Source organism: Argentina anserina, chromosome 3 (genome assembly GCF_933775445.1).
Source record: "Argentina anserina chromosome 3, drPotAnse1.1, whole genome shotgun sequence".
NCBI lineage: Eukaryota > Viridiplantae > Streptophyta > Magnoliopsida > Rosales > Rosaceae > Argentina > Argentina anserina.
Genome location: NC_065874.1, coordinates 1,138,197 through 1,155,255, shown reverse-complemented (window position 1 = coordinate 1,155,255; position 17,059 = coordinate 1,138,197). Strand labels below are relative to the sequence as shown.

At 38.5% G+C, this 17,059-nt stretch overlaps 1 long non-coding RNA gene across 1 annotated transcript; it reads right to left on the bottom strand.

Annotated features, from left to right (window-relative positions):
* Window positions 1-243: 243 nt before the first annotated feature.
* Window positions 244-8,242, bottom strand: LOC126785809 (uncharacterized). The gene is made up of 4 exons (XR_007671119.1): window positions 7,943-8,242; window positions 7,418-7,481; window positions 5,981-6,087; window positions 244-388 (listed from the first exon to the last, which is right to left on the bottom strand). It is a non-coding gene; the product is annotated as an uncharacterized LOC126785809 (long non-coding RNA).
* Between the last annotated feature and the right edge of the window lie 8,817 nt (window positions 8,243-17,059).

The following is a 17,059-nucleotide window of genomic DNA, read 5'->3' as shown; positions in this document are numbered from 1 at the left end:
CTGAGTTGATCGAACAATAGTGAACACTTTGCAATTTACGTTTGAGAAAATTAATGCAAAACAACGTAATTGAAAAATGAAAATCCCTCAAGTACATTTGATCTATATGCTGAAATATTTATTCCTCGTTAGAAATTTGATGCTGGCTTTTATACAAGCTACTGAAGCTAGCCTATAATGATTATTGTAACGACCCCAAAATTTCGAGTATAAAAACTCAAAATTTCAAAGTCGTTAAACAACAAACAATCTCGATGAAATCGAAATCATTTAAAATGCCACAGCGGATCATCTCTGAGTTCAAAATACAACTCAGTCAAACCGATTATTACAACCAAATTATAATTCAACATTATAACAAATGGAAATGTATAATCCTCACAACAACCTCACAAGATAGTCACACAAAATCCTCACATAAGCTGGAGATAAATAACTTCAAGTCCTCTGAGTGGTCCGTCAATTCCCGCTAATCCACACATGCGGAGTTATCCACTACACCATCGAATTGGTGCACCGGGATTGTAAACACAAACCCGGTAAGCTTTACAGCTCGTATGAGTAAAATGAAAATATATAACTCGCATATCAATATATACGAAAATTCACAAATCAAACAAATATAAATGCACTCATGAGTCAGTGGACGGCCCATATGGTTGTCCCAAAGAAATATGAAATAAAACGCTCATGAGAAATTAAGTAACCCTTCTGGTTACCCAAATGCATTTATATTACGGGTACCAAGAACGCTGGTACACATCGGTTACCCCTCTCGTAATACACCGCCGACGTTGGATAGCCACCCGCTACCCAACATCCAAAACAATCTGAGTACCCATGAGCAGATAACCACCCGTTACCTCACATGCAGTACTAAGGCAGACAGACTAGAGCTCTAACTGTATCGTAACTTTCGCCCGGCCAAAGGCTAGGTTCCGACTTGCCAAACACGTACAATAATCTCACATCATATTGTACCAATCACGTCCGAAGACAAATCAACATTTTAACAATCTCAATGTTAAAAATCACGTACAATAATCTCACATCATATTGTACCAAAAATCATGTCCGAAGACAAATCAACATTTTAACAATCTCAATGTTAAAAATCACGTACAATAATCTCACATCATATTGTACCAAAAATCATGTCCGAAGACAAATCAACATTTTAACAATCTCAATGTTAAAATCACGTACAATAATCTCACATCATATTGTACCAAAAATCATGTCCGAAGACAAATCAACATTTTAACAAACTCAATGTTAAAATCACGTACAATAATCTCACATCATATTGTACAAATCGAAATCACATGCTCGATATTTAAATCTCGTCATCGAAATGACATAAATCACGATAAAATCATAACAGTATATTATATAGCAAACTATATATATATGTACATATTTACCGTTTATACAATATATATATATAATCAATTATATCGTATACATGTCATATTTCATAAACACGTCCGAAGACAAAAACTCGTCCGAAGACAAAACATTTTAACAAACTCATGTTAAAACCACGTACAATAATCACACCTCATATTGTACAAAAATCACATCACATGCTCAACATTTAATTCTCGTCATTCGAAATGACCAATTCCAATGAATTCATAACAGTATATAATATAACACGAGGCGGCGCCCAAAAGATGGAGCTCGTCGAGCCCGTCAGTTTGATAGGTGGCACGACACGAGGCAGCGTCGGATGGTGGAGAAATCGGCCGGAGAAGGTTTTTGGGTCGGGTGAACAGTACCCGAGCTGATTTTTAAAAAAAAATCTGATTTTCTGATTTTTAATCTCCTCTCCTTCCTTTTATACTATTTCCAAAATCGGAAACGAACTTCCGACGTTAATAACTTTTGCATCCGACGTCCGATTCGAACGCATGACGTGTCCACGAATTCGTATCGATGAGCTCTACGACTTTCGTGAAGGAAGTTTTTGCAACCGAGCGACGGAATAAAAGTCGATCTATACGTTGCGGTAACGTTACGTTTTCTAATTAAACGATCCGAGAACGTTTCCGTTTTTGTTTTGAAATGTCGCAAACCTCCAATTGTCGTCTTGAATTAATTTCACAAGTTTAACACTTAAAAAAATACTCGACAATTAGTTTCTAAAAATTCGGGTTATTACATTCTACCCCCCTTAAAAGGAATTTCGGGACGAAATTCAAGTTCACTCAATAAACAACTGTGGGTATCCCGTCTTCATATCCGACCCTAGCTTCCATGATGCATCACCTTCATCATGATGGCTCTACAATACCTTGACTAGCTCCACTTCCTTCCTCCAAAGCTTCTTTGTGGATCTATTCAAAATACAAACCGGCTCAAAACAAAAGTGGTATTTTCCTTCACCTCAATGGTGTTATGATCGATCACATATGCGACACATCAGGATCATACTTCCTCAACATGGAAATGTAGAAGACGTTGTGAACGTCCGACATGCTAGTAGGCAAGGCTAGTTTTCCCACCTTCTCGAGAATCTCAAAGGCCCAACATACCTCGGCCAACATTTCTTTCTTGTCAAATCTCACTACACCCAACTTTGGCCCAACAGATAGGTGATCGACATGGTCTACCTTAAGTGCCTCATAGGGTACCATGCCGATGCTGGAAGGGTAACTGTCATTGTAGGCGAACTCAATTAATCTCAAATGATTTCACAGCTACCTTAAAATCCAGCATACAAGCTCTCAACCTATCTTTCGTTACCTCAAACTTCCTCCATCAGACAATCTGTCACATGTCCTAACAATAATAGTCGAATGTGAGCTACTCAAAATATAATCATCCTCCCGAAACATAATGATGTTTTCAGCATGGAGGCGTCGACGCCCTCTTTTGTCTAGTTCACCACTCTCTTGCGATTTGACAGACTATCCTCACGTAATGAGTTAGCTCCTACCACTAAGCATGGTCAAAACTCTCAACATCTAACATGAGTCAAATCAATGATTAACACATTTCTACTACTTTCATCACACATAGTGGTTTTCAAATAAACGTGCTTTATCACGACAATACCTTCATGACTTCACCACAATGCATCGCTAGAATAACGAACCTACCATTCCTTCCAATCAACAAAATAATCTCCTTTCATGATCATCTTATTATAACCATAAAAAGTTGTCGTGCATGATACCCACTCAAGTACCATATTTGTATCGGCAACACGATAAAGAAATCTTAACTCATTGAGTTCACAACCACCACAGAACACCACCTTGGATTAAGAATTACTCTAAAAAAAAATTCACCAGAGAATCGACTAATATACGCACAAGGCAGTAGAGAACCTCTACCGCCACCACAAGAGTGACGCATCACGCATCCCATCACACTCACCAAAACTTACCGTCGAAAATTAATTACAGCTTCCTGCTTCCATGAGTGGTATGCCACAATTTGGGGTTCAAACAAAGAATGTATTTATCTCCCAACGGTGGAACATGAAAAATTAGGTGAACTTTACAGCGCAAAATCCAATACGACCACAACCGAGATATACTTTACCCCTGGTTCATACATGCCTCAAATGCATGACATACGGTCCCACACAAATGCCCCAGTGCATCATCTAAGATATTGGTTCCTCCCACCGTTGTAGTACTAATAAGTTTAGTAATTACTTCAACAGAACCCGATATTAGGTCCACCATCTCCTCAAAACTAACCCAAAATGATCGCTATACCACCACTCTAAACAGTTGTTTCTTTACTTTCATTAAGAACCCTCATGGCCAACGCATTCGGCCAAAATAACTTCTCTGCAAGCAGTAATATAATTGATTACTCTTTATCGTAAAATTTATCCCTTGTTGAACACTTCAGTCAACTTCGCCTTATCCAACAATAAACAATCTGATGCATAGAGGGAAAAAAAACTCTAAGTCTCCAACACTAACACCACTTGCACTTGAAAAGAAGATTTAGTCCTCAACCATTTCTTTACCAGTTAGAAGGTACTTGTCACGACCAATTCGTTAAAACACCACTAAGCTAAGGTCATCTCATACCTTACCTTCAATAGAGTTACTTCACCGCCATTGCGTCTCATTTGGACCAGTGGCATTGTGAAGTTCCAATCCCCAACACCAAAATAAATAAATCCTGAAAGACCAGCGTTCTCATTTAAATGCTCATCTAGCAAATAATTAATTCATATCGCCACATTGAGATTTCTCCATCACCTTATATTTCTTGCTCAGCCAAGAACAATGCGTAACATCAATTGTCTATAGCCGAACCAAAACAAGTTTGGAATGTCACGTCGACAAAATGTGAATCTCAATTCAATAATTGTATTACCACTTTATGGACGTATCATACGCCCTACCACTCTGTTACCAATAGCGTTAGAGATGCTAGTCACGAAAATTTTCGTTAACCACCTCCAACCTATGGTCTACACATCTCTTACCTGAACATAATATCTCAATCTTGTTAGGCTTCAACTTAGATTAGTTGCATAACTAAAATCTAGTCCTTAACATTTAAACACTGAACATCCCTCAATATAGGGTCAACGCTCTCTATCAAGACTCCTTGATAGTTCTCTGCCCTGATAGGAAACTATATACTCAAACCTGTTAGCATTCCAGTATTTGGATCGCATGTCAAACTCAGAGAGTATTGTAGCCTCTCTAAGCTGATCGCACTAGTCATTAAGTCTTTGAATTCATTTGTCCCATCCATACGGCGTCTTCGTTATAGGGGCTATAACACAGTATCTCCTGAAACGTCTCACTTTACTCTGATATCACAACTATGTCTGTGATAGCTACTTCAGATCCACATACTCAACATATGCCATGACTCAAACTCTCATGACATTATCCGCCTCGAGTCAAAGATACGAAACTCTGGTTTCCTGGGTCTATGAATGAACCCACCATGTCAAAACAATCAATCACCGTGTATTGCGTACTCAACCAATCAATTCCTATGATCACATCATAGGTGTGATCCGGAATCACGATCAAATAAGCAGAGAACTCTCCACTTCCAATCCCAATAGGACAAGCCTTTCATTGTCTCAAATTCGAGGAACACTCCAAATGCGAAGTGACACATAAAGAGTTTCTCATAGATGTAGGAGTCAATCCTACCATCTCATCTACCGAACTATCACTAATAAGTGTCGATATCATCTTCTTCTCTCTCAGGGTACTCAATCATCTCAAAATAGATTATGATGCCCTCGATCCAGTGGTCCACTACCATATGATCCAGGCCTCTATGAAATAAGACGTTGACAGACGATTACAGTCCTTGATCAACTTAACACACGACTATCGTCGTCTCTAACGACAGCAGCATGGTCAACCTGTTCTGCCCGTGGAGCAGCCTCCTCCTAAAGGTTCTCCACATTGCGGACTCGGCCTGCAACCCTACCTCGGCTGCGACCTCTCGTCCGTCCTCGGCCATGTTCACGGCCCTTTTTTCCAAATTCATCACCATTCAACAATTAACACTCAGTCATACATGTGAAGTCTCGAATTCGACAAAATAGATCCAACCAATATCAATCATGAAATTTCAGAATAATGTGAATCATCGGAGTATCGTCACAATACTCTCTACATGACCAAATCATAAGGTATGGCTCCTAACACTCTCGCGTACCCGGCGACATATCAATACCGATGAGCATGTGATGGGTGCCCGCCTGCAGTCGGATCATCGCTCCCGGATGATATTGATAATCACCAAATACGCACTTAGGCTCTGATACCAACTGTAACGACCCCAAAATTTCGAGTATAAAAACTCAAAATTTCAAAGTCGTTAAACACCAAACAATCTCGATGAAATCGAAATCATTTAAAATGCCACAGCGGATCATCTCTGAGTTCAAAATACAACTCAGTCAAACTGATTATTACAACCAAATTATAATTCAACATTATAACAAATGGAAATGTATAATCCTCACAACAACCTCACAAGATAGTCACACAAAATCCTCACATAAGCTGGAGATAAATAACTTCAAGTCCTCTGAGTGGTCCGTCAATTCCCGCTAATCCACACCTGCGGAGTTATCCACTACACCATCGAATTGGTGCACCGGGATTGTAAACACAAACCCGGTAAGCTTTACAGCTCGTATGAGTAAAATGAAAATATATAACTCGCATATCAATATATACGAAAATTCACAAATCAAACAAATATAAATGCACTCATGAGTCAGTGGACGGCCCATCTGGTTGTCCCAAAGAAATATGAAATAAAACGCTCATGAGAAATTAAGTAACCCTTCTGGTTACCCAAATGCATTTATATTACGGGTACCAAGAACGCTGGTACACATCGGTTACCCCTCTCGTAATACACCGCCGACGTTGGATAGCCACCCGCTACCCAACATCCAAAACAATCTGAGTACCCATGAGCAGATAACCACCCGTTACCTCACATGCAGTACTAAGGCAGAAAGACTAGAGCTCTAACTGTATCGTAACTTTCGCCCGGCCAAAGGCTAGGTTCCGACTTGCCAAACACGTACAATAATCTCACATCATATTGTACCAATCACGTCCGAAGACAAATCAACATTTTAACAATCTCAATGTTAAAAATCACGTACAATAATCTCACATCATATTGTACCAAAAATCATGTCCGAAGACAAATCAACATTTTAACAATCTCAATGTTAAAAATCACGTACAATAATCTCACATCATATTGTACCAAAAATCATGTCCGAAGACAAATCAACATTTTAACAATCTCAATGTTAAAATCACGTACAATAATCTCACATCATATTGTACCAAAAATCATGTCCGAAGACAAATCAACATTTTAACAAACTCAATGTTAAAATCACGTACAATAATCTCACATCATATTGTACAAATCGAAATCACATGCTCGATATTTAAATCTCGTCATCGAAATGACATAAATCACGATAAAATCATAACAGTATATTATATAGCAAACTATATATATGTACATATTTACCGTTTATACAATATATATATAATCAATTATATCGTATACATGTCATATTTCATAAACACGTCCGAAGACAAAAACTCGTCCGAAGACAAAACTCGTCCGAAGACAAAACATTTTAACAAACTCATGTTAAAACCACGTACAATAATCACACCTCATATTGTACAAAAATCACATCACATGCTCAACATTTAATTCTCGTCATTCGAAATGACCAATTCCAATGAATTCATAACAGTATATAATATAACAAACTATATATATATATATGTACTTATTACCATTTATACGATATATACGTAATCCACTATATTGTATACGTGTCGTAATTCAATATTAAAAACTCTTGCAAAAATCTTGGAATCACCGCAAGGGTAGATTCGTAAATAAGTGAGATTTTACTCACCTTCTTTCCTGCGTGCAACTTCCACGACCCTGAAAGTAATTTCCTCACTCGTTTCGTCAGTCACCTAATAGCACGATAAATGCTTAGAAAATGATACTTAAAATATCAGGTGACGAGTTCAGCACAGCTAAATGTTGTTCATAAAACATTGTTCACGGAACACTGTTCATGTTTACTAATCACTGTCTTTACTAAACCACTATTCACAGTTACTGTTTTACCAAAACACTGTTCAAAGTTACTGTTTTACCATGACGCTGTTCACATTTACTGTTACAGATCACTATTCACAGTTACTGTTACAGATCACTATTCATGCAGAGTTACTATTCATTCGGCGTTACTGTTCACCGACCGCCACCAATCATCACCAAATTTCACCACCACAACCTAAACAACATTTCCAACAACTTCCTAGTTGACACCAAGGTCTAAATCCGAGTCTAAACAGTCCAAACAACGAAGAACATGAAATCGGCACTATTCACAAACCCTAGAAATTGAAATTTTGATTCGGGTACTTACACTTCGATTTGGCTCGATTTCTTTTGTGGGAATGTTGCTGGGACTGAGACAAGCAAAACCCCCCAAGAATCTTGAGCCATGGTGGCCGGAGGAGGCGGCGCCGCCACAACAGTAACTTCCGGCGGTTGCTACACCGTGTGTGGTTGTCGCCGGAGTGCAAGGCGTAGCCCAAAAGATGGAGCTCGTCGAGCCCGTCAGTTTGATAGGTGGCACGACACGAGGCGACGTCGGATGGTGGAGAAATCGGCCGGAGAAGGTTTTTGGGTCGGGTGAACAGTACCCGAGCTCGGGTGAACAGTACCCCGATCTGATTTTTAATCTCCTCTCCTTCCTTTTATACTATTTCCAAAATCGGAAACGAACTTCCGACGTTAATAACTTTTGCATCCGACGTCCGATTCGAACGCATGACGTGTCCACGAATTCGTATCGATGAGCTATACGACTTTCGTGAAGGAAGTTTTTGCAACCGAGCGACGGAATAAAAGTCGATCTATACGTTGCGGTAACGTTACGTTTTCTAATTAAACGATCCGAGAACGTTTCCGTTTTTGTTTTGAAATGTCGCAAACCTCCAATTGTCGTCTTGAATTAATTTCACAAGTTTAACACTTAAAAAAATACTCGACAATTAGTTTCTAAAAATTCGGGTTATTACAATCATTATGTTTGTTGTAGCTAGCAAGCAAATCAACAAAAATAAAGAATTCCATTAATATTGTAGATAGGTCCATAATATCGGTGACATGTGCTTTAAACAAACATTAATAAATAAATAAATTTGTGACCCACCAAATTTATTTTTCAGAAAGACATATAGAATTCATGAATGCAAATGCCATTGAATATATAGTATGGTGGGTTAACATTTAAATCAAGGTATAATGAATTAAATCAATGTTGTTCAGTTTATAAATACTCGTGTGCTATTGTCAACAAATGACCTGCCACAGCTACATATAGTCAATACATGAAACATGATTTATCAATCGATTCATCCTACATTTTCATAGGTCAGATCATTCTTTTACGAAATCGAACTTATTCTTAACTTCATGATATAAACAGTAGGGTTAAAGACTAATTAGAGGATGCATATATATGCGTTATGTCTGTTTCTCTTTCTTAAAATAATGAATTTGAAAATAAACTCGAGCTTGAATTTGGACTCAATCTGAGCGATTTTGCTAATGTTTAAGTCAAAATCAAATGAATTTAACTATCTATTAAACACAATAAAAGTTAGATAATTGCATAGGCGTACAAATAGAAATGCATGGTTTTTGAAATCATCTTTTCTGCTTGATAATATTGTCTATCCATCAATTACAGACAGGATCGGGTTGAGCAAGCTAAACGATTAGTCGGACACAAGTTAAGCTAGAACCGCATATATCGAGCTATCCTAGCTCATTGAAGTACGGGAACGAATTCCCATGTTACAAAAATACGGATAAAATTTAAGCGATCGGAACAAATGCCCACGTACATACGTAAGTACGAGTTGGTGCATGAAGTGAGTATGGATTTTTTTTTTAATGGAACCCGACTTTCCTATCCCCAACTATATAATTCTACTAATAGATAGGAGAATAAGGAAAAAGATAAAATGATGAGAGACGAATAGAGAAACCACTTCCTTTATCCCACTTCTCCTTCTGCCATTCATCACATCAAATATGGTATAAAGGTTTCCATCTTTTTCTTTCTTTCCAAGTTTTCGTTGTTTTTCATCCAAATTGAGAAAATAATTATATGGGTGAAGTTAAAGAGCATGCTCAAGTTCGAGTCATAAATCTGAAGGGCATGTTGAAGTAATAGATGCGATGAGAACTTGATTGTGTTCCAACGATTAAAGCTCGATTATCTTTCGAACAAGGAAAAGAGGTTTCTTTGACTTCCTGGGGATAAAAGGTCGGCCCGGGGATATTCTCAGGACAAAAGTGCAGTTTTCTTAAGAGGTACAAATGACTTGAAAGTAGAGGTGGCAAGTGGGCCGAAAAATTCAAACTCGATACGGTTCGGTCTGAGTTCGTTATTGTAATGGGTCGGACTATGCGTATATGCTTTAAAACATGGGTCTGACAAGGTCCGGGCATGATAAATTTATAGATCGATCCGTTAAATACATAATTTTTTATTATTTATATAAAATATTTAAATAATTATAATAATGATAATTGAATATTAAACATTTTAAATATAAATCTCTTAATTATTTCATTATTTTAATTGCATTATGTCACAAATAAGATTAAAATAATGATAATTTTGATATATATAACGTTTTAGAAATAACATTATCGTTGTAGTATTTTTATTTATTTTATTATTCTAAATAGTTATATAAAATAAATATTCTAATTACACAATTTTTTATTTCAATTGTATCTTATAATGCTAATGGGCCAAGCCGGCCCGCTTCTTAGCTCGGCACGGGCCCGAACTCGGCCCGACATGGGCTTGAGCCGTGGGCCGAGCATGGCTTAATATTTAAACAAATTGTAACGACCCCAAAATTTCGAGCTTAAAAACTCAAAATTCTAAAGTCGTTAACCACAAAATAATCTCAATGAAATCGAAATCATTAAAATGTTACAGCGGATCAATTCTGAGTTCTCAATACAACTCAGACAAACCAATTATTACAACCCAAATTTATAATCCATACATAAAATGGAAATGTAATAATCCTCACAAGCACTCACAAATCTCACAAATAAAACCACACCAACTCTCTCACACAAATCCACGCTAAAAACCTCACCACAAGTAGGATACAAACGACTTCGAGCCTCCGGAGTTGTCGCTCAATCTCCACTAATCAACACCTGCAGAGTTATCCCCTACACCATCGGATTGGTGCACCGGGATTGTAAACACAAACCCGGTAAGCTTATAGCTCGTATGAGTAAAATCAAAATATAATTCGCATATCAAAATATACGAAAAATCACAAATCAACAAATATAAATGCCCTCATGAGTCAATGGACAGCCCATCTGGTTGTCCCAAAAGAATATGAAATGAAACGCTCATGAGAAAATTAAGTAACCCTTCTGGTTACCCAAATGCATTTATATACGGGTACCAAGAACGCTGGTACACATATGTTACCCCTCTCGTAATACACCGCCGATATTGGATAGCCACCCGCTACCCAACATCCAAAACAATCTGAGTACCCATGAGCAGATAACCACCCGTTACCTCACATGCAGTACTAAGGCAGACAGACTAGAGCTCTAACTGTATCGTAATTTTCGCCCGGCCAAAGGCTAGGTTTCGACTTGCCAAACACGTACAATAATCTCACATCATATTGTACAAATCAAAATCACAATAAAATCATAACAGTATATTATATAGCAAAAAATATATATATATATATACGTATTTATTTACCATTTGTACGATATATATATATAATTCATTATATCTTATACATGTCATAATTTATAAACACGTCCGAAGACAAAACGTTTAACAATCTCAATATTAAACTCCCATGCTTGTCGTCGAATGACCTATTTCAAATGAATTCATAACAGTATATAATATAGCAAAATATATATATATGTACTTATTACCATTTATACAATATATATAATCCACTATATTGTATACTTGTCGTATTTCAATATTTAAAACTCTTGCAAAATCTTGGAATCACCGCAATGGTAGATTCGTAAATATGTGAGATTTTACTCACCTTATCGAGTCGAGCGAAATCCCACAATTTCCGAAGATAATTCCTTTCCTCGCTTTATAAATCACCTTGAAAAGATAAGAAAATGATTTAGAAACGTTTCGTAAACCTTTAAATGCCAAAACAGTAATAATTGGTTACTGTTAAGCAATTTTTCGGTTTAACGAATTTACTGTCTCGGTTACTATTCACTGTCACTATTCACAGTACTGTTCATGTATTACTGTACAAATACACAAAATAATACGTATTTCTGTATGTATACATACTGTTTGCATATTTCTGTACGTATACATACTGTTTCTGTACGTATACATAATGTTTACGTATTTCTGTACGTATACATATTATTTAAATGTAAATACAATCTCAGTAAATAAAATTTACTAATTACCTTTTACAATTTACTTTTTACAATTACTGAAAGTAATTTATATTTACATTTACCGTACATAAAATTTAATTACATTTACCGTACGTAAAATTTAATTACCAAAATACCCTTCTCGGAATACTGTTCACACCTCCGCCGCATGTGGCGGCGCGTGGGGTGCACGCGCCACCTCCGGCAGGCCGCGCGTGGCGCTCACGCGCCACTCACTGTGGCAGCGCGTGGGGCACACGCGCCGAGCCCAAAACCGGCGCGTAGAACGCCACCGCCGCGCCCAATCTCTCCCTCCTCCTTCTCTCTTCCTCCCCACGGCCTCACGCCGCCCCTAGACTACCTCACCCTCTCACACGCGCCGCCTAAGGCAGCGGTGCTCAACCCTCCTCCAACACCTCCGATCCTCCCCCAAAAACTTCTCAATCCATTCAAAATCATCACACAATTATCACAACCATGAATTGAATGCAGCCTTACCTAGATCGGAGCTCAAAACGTATCGGAAACGATCGATTCGTCGACGGGCTTCTCACAGGATCTTCAATCGTCGATCCGACTCCTTGGCGACGAAACAACGCACGGGGTGCTCAAGGGTGGTAGCTGAGGGTCTTGCGATATCCCAGGAAGCGACGGTGAGGTGCACGACGGCTCGGAGGCGGAGATCGTGGCGTGATGTCGAGGAAGGCTCGGGGCGAGAGGGAAGACTCTCGGCGGCGGGACAGAGCGGCGCGAGCTCAGGGTTTGGTGCGGAGGGTCGCGCGGTCCTTTTGGGCTAGGCGGTGTGGCCTACGGAGGGTCGGTTGGCGAGATCGCCGGTGAGGCTTGAGGGAGAGAGAGGGGAATCGGGGAGAGGCAAGAGAGAAGAGAGAGAACGAGGGAAATGAGAGAATGCGGCGCGGGGTAAGGGTTTCCAGAAATGGAAACCCTAACTCCAATAATTTTCTATTTATACCCGTTTCTTAAATCGGAAACCAACTTCATTCGTTAATAACTTTTACGTTCGACGTCCGATTCGTATGCGTCGCATATCTACAAACTCGTATCGACGAGCTCTACAACTTTCGTGAAGAAAGTTTTCGCAACCGAGCGACGGAATAAAGTCGATAAATTCGTTCGAAAACGTAACGTTTTCTTTTTAAACGTTCTCGGAACGTTTCCGTTTCCATTTCGTAAAGTTTGCAAACAAACAATTTCATTTTAATTGAATTTCATAACTTTATAGAATTCAATTCAATTCAAATATTGTTTTAAAAATCTAGGGTTATTACACAAATAGGCCGGCACGAGCACACTTTTGGCCCGCTTAAAATGGATCGGTCCATTTGCCAACTCTACTTGAAGGCATGTGCAAGTACTTGTAATCATACGTACATTTACGGTATAGTATTATTTTTGATGCAATTAATTAAATTTTCTGCCAAGTTTCACCGAGAAAAAAGATCATTCAATGTAATCGCCTTGTATGTTGTACTGTATATGTATATGCCGGATGGAAGATGAGAATTTGATTCTAAACAAAGAGAAGGACGTTGCCATATTGGCATGACATTCAAGCTAATTAAGTAATTTGATAAAGGAATTAAGGAGGTTAGCTCTACAAATACTTGTACTAATTAGATATTTAGAAAAAGAAATGTCAAACGCCTCACCTATGAAAGGATGCTTCAAAAATGCCTACACCATCTACCAGTTGGTAACGTTTTTCCTGAAAAAAGGAAGAAAAATGATATCTTGTATATTTAACATTTTGTTTTCCGGGTTAAATATTCACCCTGATCTGACATACATAATATTCTCATGCATTATGATCGTCATAAAGAAGCATGCAAGTAAATTAATCATACTTGTTGTAATGACCCGATTTTCCGGAGTCATGTAATTTAAAATTTTAGAAATTATTAGAGTTTGTAAAATTTATTAAATGACATTTGGTTGCTTTGCGACGTTGTAAATCGAAGACGGAAACGTTAACGGAACTTTTATTTAGAAAGACGTTACGTTTCCGCGACGTGAGAATCGACTTTTACTCCGTCGCTTGTTTGTGAAAACTTCATTCACGAAAGTTGTAGAGCCCGTCAATACGAGTTCGTGGACACGTCACGCGTTCAAATCGGACGTCGGACGTGAAAATTATTAACGTCGGAAGTTAGTTTCTGATTTTAGAAACGAGTATAAAGATGAAGTTTTTGAGATTAAGGTTTCCATTTTTCGGAAACCCCTATGTCTCCTCACCCCGCCTCCATTTTCTCTCTCTCTCCCCCTCAAAAAACCTTCACCGGCGATCTCGCCGACCGGCCCGCCGTGGTCCTCACCGCCTAGCCCAGAGGCATCGCGCGACCCTCCGCAGTCGACCCCGAGCTCTACACACTGTCCCACGGCGCGTCGGAGCTCCACCAGCAACTCCAAGAATCGGCAGAAACTGCCTCCATCCTAGGTGCTTCTCCGGCGACTCTCCGGTGCTTCCACGCCTTGACCTAGGTAAGGGTTGATCGATTTGAGTTGTTGTGATGTTGTTGTTGTGATTTTAGATGAATTTGTGGAGGATTGGAGGAGATCGGAGGAGGAGGGAGTTGGTGAGGATACAGCCGCCTTAGGCGGCGCGTATGGGTGCGTGGAGGAGGTAGGAGGCGGCAGGAGGCCGTGGAGGAGAAGAGGAAGGAAGATGAGAGATTTTGGGGCGGCGGTGGCATGCTACAGTGAGTGGCGCGTGAGCGCCACGCGCGGTCGCCGGAGGTGGCGCGTGTACCCCACGCGCTGCCATGTGCGGCAGCGCGTGAACAGTGAATTCAAACATTAATTTTGTAAAAATTTATTTTTATGTACGGTAAATGTAAAAGTAATTTACGTACGGTAAATGTGAATTTATTTTACGTACGGTAATTGTAAAATTAATTTCAGAAGAGTAAATTGTAATTATTATTTACTGAGAATGTATTTACGATTGAATAGTATGTATATGTACAGAAATACGTAAATAGTATGTACTCGTACATAAATACGTAATTAATATGTGAATAGTAACTACGTGAACAGTGATTTCGTAAAAACGAAAAATTGCTGAACAGTAAATATTATTATTGTTTCGGCATTTATGGTTTTACATAATGATTCTAAATCTGTTTCTTATCTTTTCAAGGTGATCGATACTTCAAGTAAAAGATTTACATTCGGAAACGTGGAAATTACGCTCGAGATGATAAGATAAGTAAAATCTCACAATGACGAATCTACCCTTGCGGAGATTCAGGAATATGCTAAAGTTTAAAGAATGAACTATGATATGTATTTGATATAATGGATTGTATATGTGTATAAATGGTAAATAGGTACATATATATGGTTTGCTATATTATATACTATCGAAATTTCCGTTGTGAATAAGTTCATTTTGGTGTTGAGATTTATATATTGAGCATGTTGATTCGATTTGTACAATATAATGTGATGATTATTGTATGTGGTTTTAACATGGAGTTTGTTAAAACGTTTTTGTCTCCAGACATGTTTATGTCTTCGGACCAGTCTTCAGACGTGTTGGCATGTCGGAACCTAGCCTTTGGCCGGGCGAAAGTTACGATACAGTTAGAGCTCTAGTCTGTCTGCCGGGGTACTGCATAAGAGATAACAGATGGGTTATCGGCTTATAAGTACCCATATTTTGGATATTAGGTAGCAGGTGGTTGCCCAATGTCGGCGGCGTACTATCATGAGGGGTAACAGAGGTGTACCAACGCTCATGAGTACCCGTATTATAAATGCATTTGGGTAAACAGAGGGGTTGCCCAATTTCTCATGAGCATATACATTTTCATTTTATTAGACAACCAGATGGGCCGTCTAATGACTCATGAGTGCATTTATGATTGATGTTTTATGAAGTTTCGTATATATTTTTATGCGAGTTATATTGTTGTTTTACTCATACGAGCTGCAAAGCTTACCGGGTTTGTGTTTACAATCCCGGTGCACCTATTCGATGGTGTAGGAGATAATTCACAGGTGTGGATTAGCGGAAATCGACGGACCACTCTGAGGACATCGAAGTTGTTTTTATCCTATCTTGTGGTGAGGATTTGTGTAGATTTATGTGAGGATTTTGTGAGAATTTTTACCTTTCTATTTGATATGATGTCGAATTATAAATTTGGTTTGTAATAATCGATTGGACTGAGTTGTATTTGGAACTCAGTAATGATCCGCTGTGACTTTAAAACGATTTCGATTTTATTGAGATTGTTTTAAAATTTTTCATGACTACAAAATTTGAGTTTCATACACTAAATTTTGGGTTCGTGACACTTGCGCTAAAAAAAAATCTATATCTTTACAAAATGATCAAAATCAGAACTTTTCTCTAAAATAAACCACCCAATCCCTCCCTTAAAAAAAAATAAACCACCCAAATTTTCTTCTCACAAGGATCATATTAGTCGACTTGTATGTATACATGTACATCATCACAACTAGTTGTTACTGAAGAAGAAGCTATAGTTGTTTATGGAATAGTGCGTACGTATGGAAGGGTCGGGGGAACAAATAAACGAAAAGGTCGATCGATTCTGCAGTCGCTGTACAGTGAGTGAGATGGTGAAAAGGTTGAAAGTTAAGGCAGTTATGAAGAGGAAAACCTTTTCACCATACTGCCTATACCAAATTTAAAACATGAGGCAATGAGATGAGCCAGCTCCAAGGATTGATGATGATGATCGCTGATGAAGATATATGAGAAGCAAAAAGTGATCGATGCAAACCAAATCCTCTCTCTCTCTCTTATGGTATTCGCATTTACTTCAACTCTCTTCCCTCCATAAATGCTATTGCACCCTCTCAATAGCTATACGCTCTGCAATAACTCCTCTCACCCAAGTCACCTGTATATCTCTTTCTTCTCCAACTCACCATCTTGGATTCTATCTCCTCTTTTTTCTCGTCCGTTCTCTCTCTCTCTCTCTCTCTCTCTCTCTCTCATCACCGCATTCATCTTCATCTTCTTAAACCCTTCAAAAACTTTCACCACCACCAA